This window comes from Meriones unguiculatus, chromosome 6, assembly GCF_030254825.1.
Source record: "Meriones unguiculatus strain TT.TT164.6M chromosome 6, Bangor_MerUng_6.1, whole genome shotgun sequence".
Lineage (NCBI taxonomy): Eukaryota > Metazoa > Chordata > Mammalia > Rodentia > Muridae > Meriones > Meriones unguiculatus.
In genome coordinates this window covers 105,334,386-105,352,252 of record NC_083354.1, presented here as the reverse complement: position 1 = coordinate 105,352,252, position 17,867 = coordinate 105,334,386, and the positions used below count along the sequence as shown (strand labels likewise).

The following is a 17,867-nucleotide window of genomic DNA, read 5'->3' as shown; positions in this document are numbered from 1 at the left end:
ATGGGAAAATTTCAGCTGGTCATGTAGAATCTCAACTATAGCTATTGATTGGTTGATCCCACCTACTTTTCATCAATAAGAACCATGGATAAAAAAATTGTGTGCTTAGAATCTAAAAGGTGGAGAAAAAAAGACAAAAAAGAAAGAAAGAGAGAAAATAGATGACAAAGTATCCAACCAAAGCAACCATGGAAAGAAGGACTTACTTAGGCTCATAGTTAGAAGGCAAGGTCCATTATGTCAGGGAAGAGCTAGCAATGAGATGCATCTAGCTCCAGGCTGTGTGAACATGAGGTAACTGGTTACCGTGATTTTCCTGGTGCTTAGCTGTCTTTCTGTTCTCTTTGTCACTGGTCCTGGCCCCTTCTTGAATGGTGCCTCTCACATTCACGAGCTTCTTCCTATCTCTACTCAGTTAAACCTCTCTTGAAAAACCTTCACAGACATGTTCTCAGGTAGTCTCCCAGCTGATTCTAGATCCTCTCAGATGGACAATGAAGATTATCCATCATATAAGATAATGTATTTAGCATATTGCCAAAGGAAAACACTGGGAATGACTGTTAAAGGTTAAATAATAAATCATATTTTTATAGTTCTAAGAATTACTTACTATTAATATTTCTATGACCTGTGTAAAATGTATGTTCCACTACACTTGATTCTGTTAATTATTACACATGCTGTAGTATCTGGTATAAAAGTGGCCATAGGGAAATACACCATTTAGTAGATGGATCCTAATAACTTTCTCATGCTTAAAATACAGCAGCTAAACATTATAATATTTATAGGTTCATAATTTTTGTCATTCATTTATCTTATTGCTGGACTTAAAATCATCAACAAAATGGAGAGAAGAGTGGAGCCTGTAGAAGGCTACCGGGGATCTTTTCTACAGTTAGTAAAATCCCATATATACACAGTCAAAAATCAATATTTTAAAAAGGTTATGCATCTTTCCATTTCTTATTATAGAAAGGATAAATTTGGTTTAAACTTTAGACAATTTCTCAGGAGAAACTCTCAGTGTATGTCAGATTTGCTTGAAGCAATAACTAAGGAAACTCATCGTGTTTTTATGAATTTGATAGATTGTTTCCTTGTTTGTGATAGTTCTACTATAGTTCCACAGACCAACTGGATACAGTAAGTTAGGGAGAGCTATTTCTCATCAGTTTTGGCATTGGTTCATGCTAATGAAAGAAATTTGTAAAACCTCCATTCTTGTGATTTTCTTTAAAAAAAAAAATTTGGTAAAATTAAGCAGTTACCTAACTAGAATCTTCGATGTAAGAGAAATGCACTCTGAGTTTTATTTTATTTTATTTTTTGTAGTTCTTGACTATAATTTATTTTTAATTTCAACAAATACATTCAGAAATATAATTTATTTTTAATTTTAACAGATACATACATGAACATAAATTATTTGTAATTATAACAAATACATACATGACACAATGTTAATTTCTAATTTGCACAATTTTTGTCACATTTTTTCATTTTTCAAATATTTGAATATTTCATGCATGTGTATAAAAATTTGTGAGTCTGAGTTTTATTTTATTACTAATTTATATTCAAGTTTGGAGAGAGCAATTGTTCCATCTGGACCTACCTTCTATCCATTTTCACTGAGGTTGGGTTTATGCAAATTAACACCTTTCCCTGATTTGGCACTTCTTTGTACCTAATATTCGTGTTGGCTAGCTTTGGGCTTATATCATTGTCTGGCAGCCTTTTCTGCCATATTGTCAGTTAAACCATGCTGCCCCATTGTTCCAGGTTCCTGAGAATCCTCACAATAGGTTCCAGACTGAGGTCAGTGAACTGCTCTGTTAACACCATTTGGAGCTCAAAGGTTCAAATACAGCCTGCTGAGACATTATTTCTTAAAAGGTGAGGAATAATGACCCGTCTCAGAGGCCACTTTGCAATCTCGTAAAAGTTTAAAGTCAAGGAAGCTCAGCATAGAACGTCATGAGCTGTCATAAAACACTATTCTCAATACAGCTGGTTAGAATAGCCCAGGCACTTGGTAACAAAGTTAATAGTAATTCTACCTCATTTAGTTATGCTTAAGGTCCTTGAGAGTTGTGCTTAATAGACAATAAAAATTATATATCTTATACACGATAATACATCCTTTGTACAGTTCTTCGAGAAAGTCAATTAAGAAATCATTTTTATGTGTACTCCCTAAGCCCCACATGGAGCTTTAATTATACCAAATTTTAGATGAATTTAAAGCCCTAAATAGATTATTTGTTTTATTTAAATTATTTAAATAAATTATTTATTTTATTTTGTATAATAGATATTTTAATTCATTTAAATTAAAATATCACTACATTATATACACAGATTAACATATTGTCTTAGTTAAGGTTTTATTGCTGTGAAGAGAGACCATGACCACTTCAACTCTTATAAAGAAAAACATTTAACTGGGACTGGCTTATAGTTCAGAAAAAAAAAAAAAAACTGGCTTGAGTTCCTGAGACCTCAAAACTTAGACCCAGAAACACTCCTTCTCCAGCCAGATCACACCTACTCCAACAAAGCCACATCCCTGTAATCTTACTCCCTATGAGCCTATGGGGCCATTTTCATTCAATAACTTATTCATTGAATAAGATATAGTTATCTTCCGTATTACCTAGCTGTAGGATATAATTCTGGCAGTAATCAGCTACCTGTGGCATAGGACTAAATCTGAGGGGCAGTTGGAAAAGTGATATGCTGATGTGAGTGTTCCTATGTTAGGAATTATAGTCATTAAGTTAAAAGTGTAATAATTGTCACAAATTGGGGATAGACAGGTTGGTTCTTGTCTGTTGCATTCTTATGTATTATACTGTTAGGTTGTATATCTGGTATGTTATTTAATATGCAAAGCAAAACAATCTCATGAATTACTATAGAGACTTGAAAGCATTAATTATGTCAAAAGTATTGTACATAAATAGGAAGGAAAGAAGAAAATGGTTAAAGATGTAACAATAATACCACAAAATTTTTAGGAATCATGTTGAACAATGTTAAAGAGAAGAGGTTGGATGATGATAATTTAAGTCAATACATGTCAACAGTTTTCCATGGGTAATTGGGCTTTTTCTAAGAAATGGTTTTTAATTTCTTAATGACTGGCTGTAGCATATATTTTACTGCCTTTCCCCTCATTTTAGCATGATTTGCCAGTGGGTTGTTTCTGACAACCTAATCAGATGAACAAGTCTGTGAGTCCATTGTATGGCTTAGCAATTATTCAAAACTTAACACAACTTTGGAATGATCTCTTTCATGACATGTGGCTATTGCTTTATTTATTATGTCACATGGAACTGAAATACATGTGTGACATTTCTTCGAAGACATACCCCATTTTCATAATTGCTTAAAAAGTCAAAGCATAATCATAGACATCTGCTATAGTATTGCATGTCTATGGTATTGACTTTCAAAAGAATCTACAGGTAAAGTAATAACAAATGTACTAATATTTTCTATGTACAGTGGGGGCTGGCAAACAATACAGAGAAAAACACTCTAAGAGTAATTTATTTATAATGATTTATTAGAATAATCTGTAAAGATTATTAAAAGTTCTCTTGAAATGACAGTACGGCTTTGTGGCTTTTCATGAACTGAAAGGAATAATTCGCTGGCTCAAAATAATCAAACTTAGTCTTTCTTAGGACACCCTTCAGTATCATTGCCACAGCCTTGAATCAGCTAATTAAAATTTAGCAGAAGACAACTTACTTTGATAGCCAGTTTCATTCTGTATCTCTCATAAGGGTGTGTGTGTGTGTGCACCAACATGGCAATCGTGACATGGGAGAAGGGGTCCAAATGTGTAAGCTTGATCTGAGCTTTGTCACATGGTGGAAGACAGCAACATCCTAATTTCAGTTATTGGGCTTTCTCTAGCAGTCAAGTGAAAACTTCATGAAGTGATGTAAGGTACCTCAGCACCACTCACTTGTCATGACTTCACCTCTTTGTTCATTCTTCGTGACTCTTATGCAATACTGTGTTACTGTTTTCCAACTGCAATAGATAAATTAAGTAATTTTTTTTCCTTGATTTTGCCTTGATAAGTGGGACAAAAACACAATGTAGGTTTTACTGCCTGGGAGAATTCTCTTCCACTCATGTTTTTTTGGTTTTTGTTGTTGTTCTTGTTACCCTGGCAAAATTGCGATGATCCTGGGTAAAAATCTTAAGATAAAGTTTTTCAGATGTTCCACAAATGTATTGAAAGGAAGAATATGAACACAATCATTGAGTGTGCATACACAAGTTTTGTCTCACTCAGTTTTATCAAAAATCTCCAAAGAGGTAAGTAGCAGCATGCTATTTTACAAAGTCTTCAGAGACTTCACAAACTTCTGAAAAACAACTAGCTGGTTAGCAGTGGAGTAAAGATCAAACTCTTCGAGCTTTTTCTCCTGCCAAAAAACAGACAAACAAAAAAAACCATTATGCAGCCTATCTTTAGAGGTGTGTTGCTTTTCTAAAGATACCCACATGGGCAGTCATTATCCTGTTTTCTGGCATTGGATTGTAGCATGTGAGCATAGATTGTAGATTATTGTATTGAATAATTACTTGAATAACAAAGGTATGTGTGGTGGTTTGAATAAGAATGCCCCCACAGGCCACACTTGAATGCTTAGTCCTCAGAGACTAGCACTATTTGAAAGGATTAAGAAGTATGGCCTTTCTGGAGTAGGCGTGGCCTTGTTGGAGGATGTGTGTATCTGGGGGTGGGCTTTGAGATTTTAAGAGTCCCAGCCAGGCCCAGTGGCTCTCTCTTCCTGCTGTTTTTGGATCCTTATATAGAACTCTCTGCTGTCATGTCTGCCTGTGTGCCACCATGATTCCTGCCATTAGGATAATAGACTGAACCTCTGAAACTGTTAGCAAATCCCGTTTAAATGTTTTCTTTCAGAAGAAAATATTTATAAAATATATAAATATTTTATAAGAAAACATTTATTTTATGATGATTATGGAGTCTCTTCACAGCAATAGAACACTGACTAAGACAGCATGTATGCAAAGGACTGTTCAAAATATGGAATATGCTAATCGTCACAAGAAAGATTCAGAGAAATGCTTTTACATTTATAGAAGAATAAAGTTCTTCCAGTTGTGGGAGTGAAGTCTTTTCTTTGGAGGTGACGTGTTGCTGGGGCTTAAGAAATGGGAGGAATGTGAGTGTCTATATGTAGGCAATGTGGAAGGGGCCAGAGAGCAAGACTTAGAACAAGGACACACAGGACAAAGCAGGACAATGGGCTGATTTACATCCCTGGGACGAAGAGAGTAAACAGTGAAATCATCCAGTGGGAAAGGAATGCCCTTGATAAGTTTTTCTTTGTTTGTTTGTTTGTTTGTTTGTTTATCACAAGACTGGCATAATATGCTGTGATACTAAATGATAGGAAAAAAAACAAACAAGTGTCTTGAGCTTAAGTGCTAATAGCTTTCCTGGGACCATGGCCGTGTCTTCATAGCCGATAGTTGGTCAAAGAAATTCCAGAGTTAGCCATAGAAAGCTAGTTGGACTGTAAAGAATGGGAAAGAAGAAGACTGTGCTAGAATTGGGAAACATATGCTAGCTAGGGCAGGAATATGAGTGAACATCCATATTTCTCTGTCCTAATCCTCCATAACTGTGGCTAGTGCAAAGGAGACTAAAGATGAGATTGAAAAGAAGGCTGAGGATCTAGGCACGGTTGTTCAGACCTGCAGTCTAAACTCTTGGGAGTGGAGGCAGGCAGGAGTGAGTTCAAGGGTAACTTAGGTACAGGAGAAACCTCTTTACAGGCAAAATAAAATGAAACAAGAAGGCAAAAGAACCTATTTTGAAGTCATGAGTAGAGTAGCTTTACAGAGTTTAGTGTAAAAAAACCAGTCCTAGGAAGAAGTAAACTAGGGCTGCAGGTTTAGACATATGGTTCAGTTTTATGGAGAAAGTTCGGAGATAAGAATTGTGAATTATGAGTTATCTGCATTCAGTGGTGACATTAAAGTAAGAGAGAAGATAAAACTATAGACCAAATTCCAAAGACAGAAAAAATAATATTTGTGTTATAATTATGAAAATGATAAGCTAAGAAGGGGGCTTAGCCCTTAAATTGATTGCCAAGCAAGTGTAAAGACTAGAGTTGTGATCCATATAAATGCCCTTATAAGGTGTGGCCAGTCTGCGATTCCATTCTTGGAAAGATGACACACTTTCCAGAAAGGATGGCTAGCAAGACTACATGTTTCATATGTGTGATCTCTGGGTTTGATTGAGAGACCATACCTCAAAGCATAAGATGAAAAAGCAATTGAGGATGGCTTCTGATACCATGGTCTTGGGGGCACACACACACACACACACACACACACACACACAAATGATGTGCACACACAGTCATGCAAAAATATGCATACATACATTTACAAAAGACAAACATGAAAAAATAAGGGGAAAGTAGTTTAAGAAAAAATGACAAAACAAAGCAATTACTGAAAAGAAGTTAGAAGGGTTTTTGTGTGTGTTCTAAAAGCTAGAAAAAGAAGAAATTTCGGGAAAAGAAAAGTAATCAATGTCAAGTAGCATAGAGACACACATGACGTAGCCATGTCTCTAAACATTCTTACTTTTACACATGAAAAAGGAACCTTTTTCATTCTTTTTTGATACATTCTTAGTGTGCCTTATATAATTTTTTCCATTGCTTTAGAATGCAATGTTATTTATTGATAAAATGTCAGTTGACTCTACTTATGAAGTCAAAGTGTCACTTAATTTCATTCCATCTACAAATTATAATCTCTCTCAGTGGTTCTCAACTCTAGTCTTTACACTTGCTTGGCAATCAATTTAAGGGCTAAGCCCCCTTCTTAGCTTATCATTTTCATAATTATAACACAAATAGTATTCTCTTTCTAATACTGTGCCTCTTTAAGATGGTTCCTCATGTTGTGGTCACCCTCAACCATGAAATTAGTTTTGTTGCTACTTCATAACTGTAATTTGGCTTCTGTTATGAATCATAATGTTAAGACCTGCTAATGGAAATGTATGCTCTTAGGGGACGTGTATTTTTATTTTCAGGGGCATCTCCCCTTGAAAAGGTTGCTATCCATAGGTTGAGAACTACTGATCTATATCAATCTCTACTGTTTATACAAGCACATACCAAAAAAAATCTTTAAAATACCACTTAACTATCTAAATGTTTAATACTTTTTCTCTTAGCTTTGTGTTATGGGTGCTGTGACTTTTTGTTTTTCAAAGTAGTTCTTAATAACATATGCATTTGTGGAGTTTAAGTCAACTTTGAACTTTGGAGGGGGTCACTTTCTCTGCATTCAGGACTCTGAGCTATTGCTTGCAAATCCAAGACTGAGGCTGGACAGAGAAAGGATATAGTTTAGTTTTTGGTTTGTTGTTTGTCTTTATCACCACCCTACCAGGAAATGGGGAATCCTTAGATTTGAATATCCTTTCCAGGACCTGAGTTGACATGGTTCTATTAAAAATGGCATTATACAAAACACACACAAAAAAATTCCTTAAGTAATGACAAATGCAATCTTGACATCCCACAGTCATCTTAAATTTAGGAAGATCAGATGGTGAGTGCTCTCTGTCATGAACAATTCCACATTTGGCTAAGGCTGAGGATCTGGCTTGCTTCCATGTATGTGGACCTATCTGCATTGCCCCCGTGGCACGCCTGGGTTGGCTACCCAGAGGCTATTTAAGCTGTGGGCTGGCTTTCCCCAGGGTCCGAGGATTGTTCAATGTTCCGGAATAAACTGCATTAAAAAAAAAAAATTTAGGAAGATCTAAAATAGAGCACATACTTTTCCCTCAACCTATTCATGCAGTTGCTTCACCATATTGATCTGGGAAGCTTCCCGTATTTGCTTGCTAAGAACCGGAGCCTATTTCTAACCATTCTTCTGTTTCAGTCCACTCTGCTCAGATGAGCAGCCAACATGTATCAAGTGGCATATATGGATTAAATTTTCAGGCTTCTGGTACTTCTGCTCTCTTGCTTGCTAATAGTTAAACTTTTCAATCATGTAAGCTGTGATATAATTGCTTATTAGCTACATATTCCAAAAGCTATAAAAAAGTCAAGAGACTTAAGAGATTTTTTAAGGAAAGAAAAAGCATTCTTAATTTAAAATATTTGTGTTTAGTACAGAAATAGGTGAAGAGAGGCAAAAATGAGAAGGAAAACATTCTATGCTAAGGGAATTCTAAAAGCTTTGAACTGTAAATGAATTTTGTCCACAGAAGAGCTGAAGTTATGAGATTTGGAGTCACGTGAACAGATGAGAAGGAAGAGGAATCCAGGGCTAGTGTTGGATCATCACGCAGGAACTTTGATGGGAGGACCATGATTTTTTTTTTCAAAACTGAAATATTTTGAAAAAATGTCCTTACTGAATGATGGGGCATCTTTTGGGTATATGCTTAGGAGTGGTATAGCTGGAGCTTGAGGAAGCACTATTCCTAACTTTCTGAGAAAGTACTAGATTGATTTCCAAACTGGTTGTACAAGTTTACATTCTCACCAGCAGTAAAGGAGGGTTCACCTTTCTCCACATCCTCTCCAGTATGTGTTGTCAGTTGAGTTTTTGATCTTAGCGATTCTGATGAGTGTGAAGTGAAATCTCAGGGTCGTTTTCCCAAATACCTAAAGGACTTAAGCATTTCTTTAAGTGTTTCTCTGCTATTCAGTATTCCTCTGTTGAGAATTCTCTGTTTAGCTCTGCACCCCATTTTTAAATTGGATTACTTGGTTTGTTGGCATTTAACTTCTTCAGTTCTTTATGTTCTGAATATTAGCCCTCTGTAGGATTGGTGAAGATCCTTTCCCAGTCTGTAGGCTGCTGTTGTTGTTTCTTGATGACAGTGTCCTTCGCTTTACAGAAGCTTTTCAGTTTCATGAAGTCCCACTTACTGATTGTTGATCTTAGAGCCCGTGCTGTTGGTGTTCTGTTTAGGAAGTTGTCTCCTGTGCCAAAGAGGTCAAGCCTCTTCATAGAAGCTTTATTTGTAACAGCCAGAATATGTCCCTCAACTGAGGAATGGGTACAGAAAATGTGGTACATTTACACAATGGAATACTACTCAGCAATAAAAAAAAAAAACAACAACAACAAAAAAAAAAAAAAACAACAAGGAAATCATGAAATTTGCAGGCAAATGGTAGGAACTAGAGTGAGGTTACCTCATCCAGAGTGAGGTAACCCAGATGCAGAAATACACATATGGTATATACTAACTTATAAGTGGACATTAGTCATATAATATAAGACAAATATACTAAAATCTACCATCTTGAAGAAGCTAAACAACAAGGGAAGAGGCTGAAACTTCATTCAAAGGGGAAATCGGGATAGATATCAGAAGTAGGAGAAGACAGGGAACAGGAGAGGAACCTTCCACAGGGGACCTTTGAAAAACTCTACCCACCAGGGTATTGAAGGAGATGTTGAGACTCATAGACAAACTTTGGGCAGAGTACAGGAAACCTTATGGAAGAAGAAGGAGTTAGAAAGACCTGGAAGGGACAGGAACTCCATAAGTAGACTAACAGCCAAAAATCCTGGGCTCAGGGAATTCTGCAGAGACCAAAAACCAAGGACCATGCATGGAAAGGACCTAGAACCCTGCTCAGAGGAAGTCAATAGGCTTCTCACTTTCCATGTGGGTTCCATAGTAAGGAGTGCAGGGGCTGTCTCTGACATGAACTCTTTGATCAACTCCCCCCTGCGGGGGGGCAGCCTTGCCAGGCCACAGAGGAAGATTATGTAGCCAGCCTTGATGAGGCCTGATAGGTTAGGGTCAGATAGAAGGGGAGGAGGATCTCACCTATCAGGGAAATAGGGAAGGGCCATGGGAGAAGAGGGAGAGTAAACCCTTCCCTTACAGACATCATATGAAACAGACATGAGCTGTAGGAATCAACTCATGCTTCCCTACAAGCTCCATTACAAGGAAACACACTTTGAAAAGACCACAAGGGTTTATATAAAAAAAATAAACAATATCATAAGTGAAAATACTGAAATGGTTAATAGAATAGATTGTTACTAAATTCCTCAGTATTTTTCCTTACTGTTTTTTAGTTGTTTATTTGTATTCCAATAAGAAAAAGAGAGAATGTGAATTTGGGTGGTTTGGAGGATCTGGGAGAGAAGGAAAACTGTAATCAAAATATAACAGATGAATAAACTGAAATATTTTTGAAAGTAGAGGTGAATGATATCACATGGTCACTCAAGGTGAGGTTAGTTATAATAAGGATTGTAGGTTTTATCCTAACAGGAAAATAAAGCAACAGAAAAGTGTTTAATAGGGATTGAATTGATCAGGTTATCATTGTCAAATGACATCTTTCATCACTATGCTTCTTCTCCCTGACTTCTTGTTTTCTTCATTTTTCTTGACACTTCTGTAAAAATAATTTTTTATTTTAAGTTGTGTGTAGAGGGAAATACACATAGGTGAGTGCAGGGGTCTGATAAGGCAGAGGGATCTGATCTCCCCCTCTCCCTGCCTGGAGCTGGATGGATACTAGATTTGAAGCCAGTGTTGTTTGCATGAACAATGCAATATCAGTTTACTTAATATCAGAGTAAACTTCTCAGGTCTCATTACTAAAATAAGTTAAATATTGTTTTGAGAGGTTTTTTTTTTCTTCTTCTCTTTGCGAATTGATGCTCATTCTTGAAGTAGGACATTGTTTAAGTCACTAATGTGATTTTAACTCCTAGAAAATAACTCAACACAAAAAATGATGTGTCCTATAAAAATTGTGGAATTATTGACAGTTTCCTTTTCAACAAATTACTTTTTACACTTTTTATTTTTGTAATTGTAATATAGCATCATTCTTTCCCTTTTCATTCCTTCCTCCTGGCCCTCCCACATTCCCCTCTTTCCTCTCTTTAAAATTCAGGGCCTCTTTTTCCCTTAATTGTTGTTACGTGCATATGTACATATACATACATATTTTCTAAATACAACATGTTCAGCCTGTATAGACTAAATTATATTCATGTTTTTAGGGCTGATCCTATGGTACTGGATAACCGATTGGTGTGCTCTTTCCTGAAGAAGACTATTTCTTCAACTCTCAGCATTCTCTAGTTGCTTGTAGTTCTTTTTGTAAAGTTGAAGCCCCATTCGTTTCCCTGTTCATTTTGGCATAAATATCGTTGCTGTCTTTATTCATCTCATGTTTGTGCAGTCATGTTTGTGAGGCTTTAGAGGTATAGCTTCTGACATTACTAGGAGACGCTAACTCAGGACAAACTCAACTCCCTTTTCTTCTGCCTCTTATAATCTTTTTTCACCTTCTTCCACAATATTCTATGAGCCTTAGTTTCAGGCGTTAATGGATTTTGTTTTCTGTAATTGTCTGTTTCATCAAGAAATTTCCTTGAAGAGGGATGAGAACTATACTTAATTCTTTCAACAAAATATTGCTATATGAGTTAATAAAAGGAGTAAGAGTTTTCAGAGAAAGTGATAAAATAAAGAGAAATTTATAAATGAAAAAATGGTTAGAAATCATATTTGCGACTTTAGGATACTTTATGTAAGTTGTAAGAAACAAACAAGCATTAAAGACTATTTTCAGATTTCTGGAATGAGCCACTGGGTGAATTTAAAACGATACTAACTGAAAGGCTCAATGGTGGGGTATAAAATAACAGAAAAGAAGATGTTTAGTCTGGCTCCATCTCTTATTGACCATGACCTTGGTCAAGGTGCTTGATTGCAGCATGTTTCCATTCTTTCTTCCCTAAAATAGTAAATAATCAATGTTGGTATCTCCAGGAGAAGGTATGTTGTGGGATTTAATGAAGGAATATGTTAGGTGTTTAAGACAATGCTTCATATGTTAAACATTATAGCATAAATGTGGATTTTATTGTTAGAAAAGTGTAGGATCAGTAAGAATAAAATTAATTCACTTTCATAGCTGTTGAATTTGGAGTTAGAGATAGAAACTTTAGTGTGCCCTGTATATAAATAATTGACTTCACATGAAGTTTTCTATATTAAATTTAGAGGATGCAACATACAATTAGTAATGGATAAGGAAGATAAAAAGGAAGGGTCAAGAAAATTATGGTTTAAGTTAGAGGCTGAAGAGGTATAGTAGTTAACTGTCTTTATACTTTGATTTGTAGGGAAATAGAGGCAAGATTGCTTTCCAGTTCAGGCAGCATGTTTTGGCCACAGTGTTCATGTTGAACCATGAAAGCTAATTCATCCTTCCCCCAGTTAGCAACTATCAGTGACTCCCTGAGGTGTTTAGTTCCAAGTCTCATCTCAGCCATATTTATGTCTTCTCTGGCCTTGCTCTAAATGTGTCAAATATGCCATGGTTTTTCTTCCTGTAGATGCAGGACACACTACTCTACTTCCCTTGACTGTCTTACACTTTGTTCACAAGGCTCATTCCAGGAGGACCTGTCACAGTAGATGCTATATCTCACTGAGGAAGGGGTACCAAGAGGCATTTTCCTTCTACCCTGTGGAATTTTTATTTCTTTCCAGGAACTTTGCTACACTGGGCCATTTTTTTTTCTGTCTTGTTATCAATTCAGAATGAATGGTGTGTAGCACACAGTACTGTGGGATTGAAGGGTGAGGAAAAAGTAGATACCCCTAATTTCTCCCAATTTCACATAAGCAGCTCACATTCACTCAGACATTGAAAAATAGGGAAGTTAAGACTGAAAACACAGAGCATTAAGATTATAATGAGTTACATTCATACCAAATTCAGATAAGCAGAGGGGAACAGAATTCACCCCTGGAGTTTTGGAGTGACTTAAAATGTCACAGACTCATTAAAGAACTCTGTAAATAAGACTTTTTTTGTATGCTCCTATTTTACCAACTTTGTTTATCTCTGATTTGAAGATTCACCTAATGAACATTTTTTTTAAATATAAACATATTTTACCAACTTTCTTTAGCTCTGGCCAGAAGATTAACTTATCATGTATTTCTTTAAGTCCTTGACTCCTTACTGTCTACACATAGTCTGAAAAGGTGTTTTGTGGTTACAAAACATAGTCTTCTACTTGTGGTGTGTTTTACAGTGATACAGAACAGACATAAACAAGACTGTTCGCTGGAAGATGGAAAAAGGGAACAGTTAAATTCTCTGCTGAACTAGAGGAAATGAGTATCACTTTGACACTGGACATTGGAAATGACTTCCTTTATTACTCTTCAGAAATTATAGGCAGTCTTAAGTAAGCTGAAGAGCTATATTTGATTTACTAATGTATTTTATCTGCACTTACAGATTCACATCTTTCACTTGGTTTAAAAATGGCACCTAGAACTTTTTGTTGAGGATGGGAGAAAAAATACACCCTTCCTGCTGGGTGCATTGCTTCACTTATAAATGGAGATGAGATTACACATTGTCTTCAAGAAATGGAAACATTAGTCATTCTGGAAAACCGAGAATTTTCTTTTTCCTGTCTGGACTAGACTGAGTGAAAACACTCACTGTTTTAGCTTTTCCTTCATTCGAGCCTCATTCGGATTCTAAAAGTGAAAGCTGATCATCTGAGAATCATCAGATAATGACAGGCATTGCCATCACAACAATGGCATTCAGAGCCCTTTGATGCCTCACTCATGTGGTTAGTAACACATCTGTGATGTTAGCTGTTGGCAGGTAACTTTGAGAATACTGGAAAAAACATTTCAAATGATATCATATGTTTAGCAGGAAGGAAGGAATGTATTGATCTGTTAATTGAATTTTTCCAAAATTGTCAATTTCACCTATCCATTACATTAACATTTTGAAATATTTACAATTAAAGTGAAATATGAATTCTAACCATACTGGTAGATGGAAATGCATTTGTGTTGACTCAGGTTACTCATTCCTGCTTCCTAGTCTTAACCAAATTGATTTGCTTTTGCTCTTTTTTTTATAAATCAGAAATAATAAATGATGTAAAAACCAAAGAACTAGGATCTAGAGGATTAGCTTACTTGGTAAACGCTTGCCACACAAGTATGAGTGCCTGAGTCTGAACTGAAGAACTCCTGTAAAAATGCTGGGTGCAACGGTACATTCTTGAAACCCAGCGCTGAGGAGGCAGAGACAGAAAGATTCTTGGGACACTGCTTCACAGCCAGTCTGGTCTAACTGGTGAGCTCCAGGAAAAAGAGACACCAGATATAAAAAGAGATCAAATTCCTGAGGATGATAACTGAAGTTGTCCTCTGTACATGCAGATTCACAATCATGAACACGTGCACGCACACACACACACACACACACCACATTAAAAATAAACCTGAGAAGTACATAAAACCTATCTCCACTGAGTTCATGTCAAAGACAGCCCCTGCTCCCCTTACTAGGGAACCCACTTGGAAACTGAGCAGCCTATGGGCTTCCTCTGTGGAAGGAAGAGGAGAGGGTCTAGGTCCTCTCCATGCATGGTTCTTAGTTGGAGGATAGGTCTCTTGCAAGCCCCCCTGGGCCCAGGTATTTTGGCTCTGTTGTTCTCCTTGTGGTGTTCTTGTCCCTTCCAGGTCTTTTTGTCTTCCTCTTCTTCTGTAGATGGTCCAGCCTTGACAGGCCACAGAAGAAGATGATGTAGCCAGTCCTTATGAGACCTGATAGGTTAGGGTTAGATAGAAGGGGAAGAGGTCATCCTCTATCAGAGGACTAGAGAAAAGGCATAGATGGAGAAGAGAGAGGGTGGGTGGGACTGGGAGGAAACAAGGGAGGGGGTTGCAGCAGGCATACAAAGTGAATAAATTGTAATAAATAAATATATAAATAAAATTAAATTGAAAAAAGAATCAGAGGGAAAAACACTTATCTCTAAAACGAAGTACTTACTTCTAAGCAAATTGGCTCAAACTATGTTTTTACATTAATAATCTGAATGTAAAGAATTTGTTTAAATAATGTTTTTAAAATACATAAATGTAATGTAACACTTACTCGGTGCTTTATTGAAATTTAGAAAGCTGAGGTTTTTATTCCTGCAACACACAGACAGGCTTCCATATCAATAGATTTACCTAATCTCGGATCAGAGACACTTGGAAAAAAAAAGTAATTGAGCCTGTGCTAGATATTTAAAGACTTTTTCTTGTTGTCATTCCCAAAATAATAGAGCACGAGATGAATTTAAATGGGATTAGGTCTTATAAGTGATCTCCAGATTATGCATAAGTTACACACACATTTTACACTATTGTATATAAGGTGCTTGAGAATCCTTAGATGTCACTATTTCAGGGGTTCCTAGAACCACAGTTTGGGAAAACTAAGGAACAATTACCATCAATTTAAGAATTTAAGAATTTCCTTGACCTCAAAGCAATAGCTTTTATATTAACAAATTGTATAAGTTTTTTTTTTTGTTTGTTTTTTAAATACAAAACGTCATCACTGATCCTGGTGACCAGTCTTATTGGAAACAAGAGTATCTGTCCAACTTCAGAGATATCAATCAAAATCCAAAGTTTCCAGCTAGAATGCTATGTCTTTGGAATAAAGTAAATAATTTGTAACTTGATTAGTTTTTCATAGATGCCAAAGTCACGGGCTCTGAACACATGAATAGGTCACTGAATAAATAATGATGTGAAAAGTGTGAAGATAGTTATGTTTAAAAGCAGAAAGCCATGCAAAAATCTAGCTGCTTGATCACTTATTTCCTAGGCAAATTTGTTATCACCACTGTGCTCAAGCCACTAATGAGAAATATTTTTAAATACTTAAGGTTGTGTAAGTGCTTTGTACCTAGAACTGATGGGAGTAATTGGTCAACTGCTTAATCAAGTCCCACTTGGAACTGAGTGGGAAATGAAGGATAGAAAATGTAGGCTGGGTGAGGAACCCAGCAAGTCGGCAGAGTTCTCTCTACTAAAAGAAACAAAGATAGCAGTAATTAATGACCCTGACTCTGTGCCAAAAAAGCTTTCTTCTGACAACTCCAACTTAATTAAAACTTAAGACATTTCAATGGCCTCGGAAAGCCCCCGATGGGGTGAACTCTTGCAGACTCGTGAGAAAATTTTGTAAATTAAAGGAAAAGATGTGTGTTACCCACTAGTGCCAGGACTCTAATCCCTGACAGTCAAAGAGTCTATTTAGTCCAGGCCTTTTCTTTTAACCATCTCACACCTGCAGGCTTCCTGGCACTTCCTCAGCTCAGTTTTTGTGTTTTACGGAAGATCAGATAATAGGAGCCTTACTGTTCCCTTTGTCTTTGTGCATTGTTCATTAGCCTGTGAGTGTTGCAGACACACTTGCTATGCTTGGCTTGCTTGGGAGCAGAGCATTGCCTGAAAGCCTCCAGTGGGACAACACAGGATGAAGATGGGTTGGTGAAAAAAGTAAGGGTTTTTGTATGTGGTTCCTCCCCCCCACACCCATATATGAAAGTGGCTCAAATTAAAACTCACAGTTGATGGGGCAGCCTGAATGGTTGTGACCCGCTGTTCTTAACACAGAGGAGTGACGAGAAATGAGATTCTGTCTTCGACATTGTGGATTTGAGACACAAGAAATTGTGTTGTTAAATAGCCCTTGCTTCTTTCATCGGTACCATTTTTAATTCCCTTGAATCAACAAGCAGAAGTATGGTCAATAGGCATGGAAAGGAGGCGTGCTACGCTATGAAGAAAATCGTGTGATGATCTACTTATTAACAAAGAAATCCCGAGCTGAAATTTTAAGAAATAATATTAAATACATACCAATTGGTGAGAATGTTACTCAGTTTACATAAGGGAAAATAATTAATTCTCCCTTGTTCCCTCTGGAAAGTATTTGATGTGTTATAATCACAAACAGTACCCCATCAAGCCAGGAGGCAAACTCTCTTTCACATGCACTCCAGTGTCTTGTGGCCTCTTAAACCCCATGGCTCATTCGCAGAGTGTCTTCCATTCTGGTCCTGACCTGTGCTTGATGAATCTGCAGGACACCACAGTGTTTCTTCCAGAATCCTTCTAGGTTCAGCAGTCTTTCTAAGTGTGCCTTCAAAGACAGCAAAGCATGTCTCCAGGTACTAAACAGTCTGCTGTTAGGTATCTTTCAGGTCTTTGTTTACTGAAGTGAGTTGTGCAGGTTTGTTTGTTTGTTTGTTTGTTTTTCTAAAAGTGATAAGCCAGAATTTATATGAATTAAACTGAACATCTCTTTCTGGAAGCAAGAGTAATCAGACCTAAACTTACAAAAGTGCTGAAAGTGAGGCTTTAGAGAGAAGTGTGACTTTGCTTAGTTGAAAAAATTAACACTTCTTCTCATGAGTCTTTCCAAATACTGTGCATGAGTCCTGTCTTTCGGTGTTTGGAAAGACTCACCAGCTATCCATCCTTTAGACTAACCACTTTCCAAAGCTAAGGGCAAAGAGAAGTACAGATGGAAGGCAGAAATCTATGTTTGTTCCTAAATATAAAATTGTGTTTGTTTGAGACTCAGAGTTCTAATCCTTATCTAGCTAATCTCAGAACAAATAAATGCCACCTGTGCCCATTTGTGTATTTTTTAAAAGAAGCACATAAAACATTTTGGAGACTTGCTAGAACTCATGTAGTTTATATTGAGTCCAGCTACTAATATTTTGTTCTCTGTGTTGCTCGTCTTATTTGGAAGGTTTGCCTGTTTGAATGGAAGTGAACCACCCCAATTAAAATGGGGGGAAAGTTTTTTTTTTTTTAAATAAACTACTGTAACAGAATATGTTTGGGAGTTGTAAAAGTTTTTCCATTGAAAAAAATCAGAATTTAAGAGGATCCTGTTACATGCTGGGGGCAGAAA

The 17,867-nt window shown here is 36.6% G+C and overlaps 1 protein-coding gene across 5 annotated transcripts in view; it reads left to right on the top strand.

Moving 5' to 3' along the window:
* Zfhx4 (zinc finger homeobox 4) overlaps positions 1 to 17,867 on the top strand; it is a 198,437-nt gene that overhangs the window by 91,154 nt on the left and 89,416 nt on the right. The gene's annotated exons all lie outside the window — the stretch shown is intronic.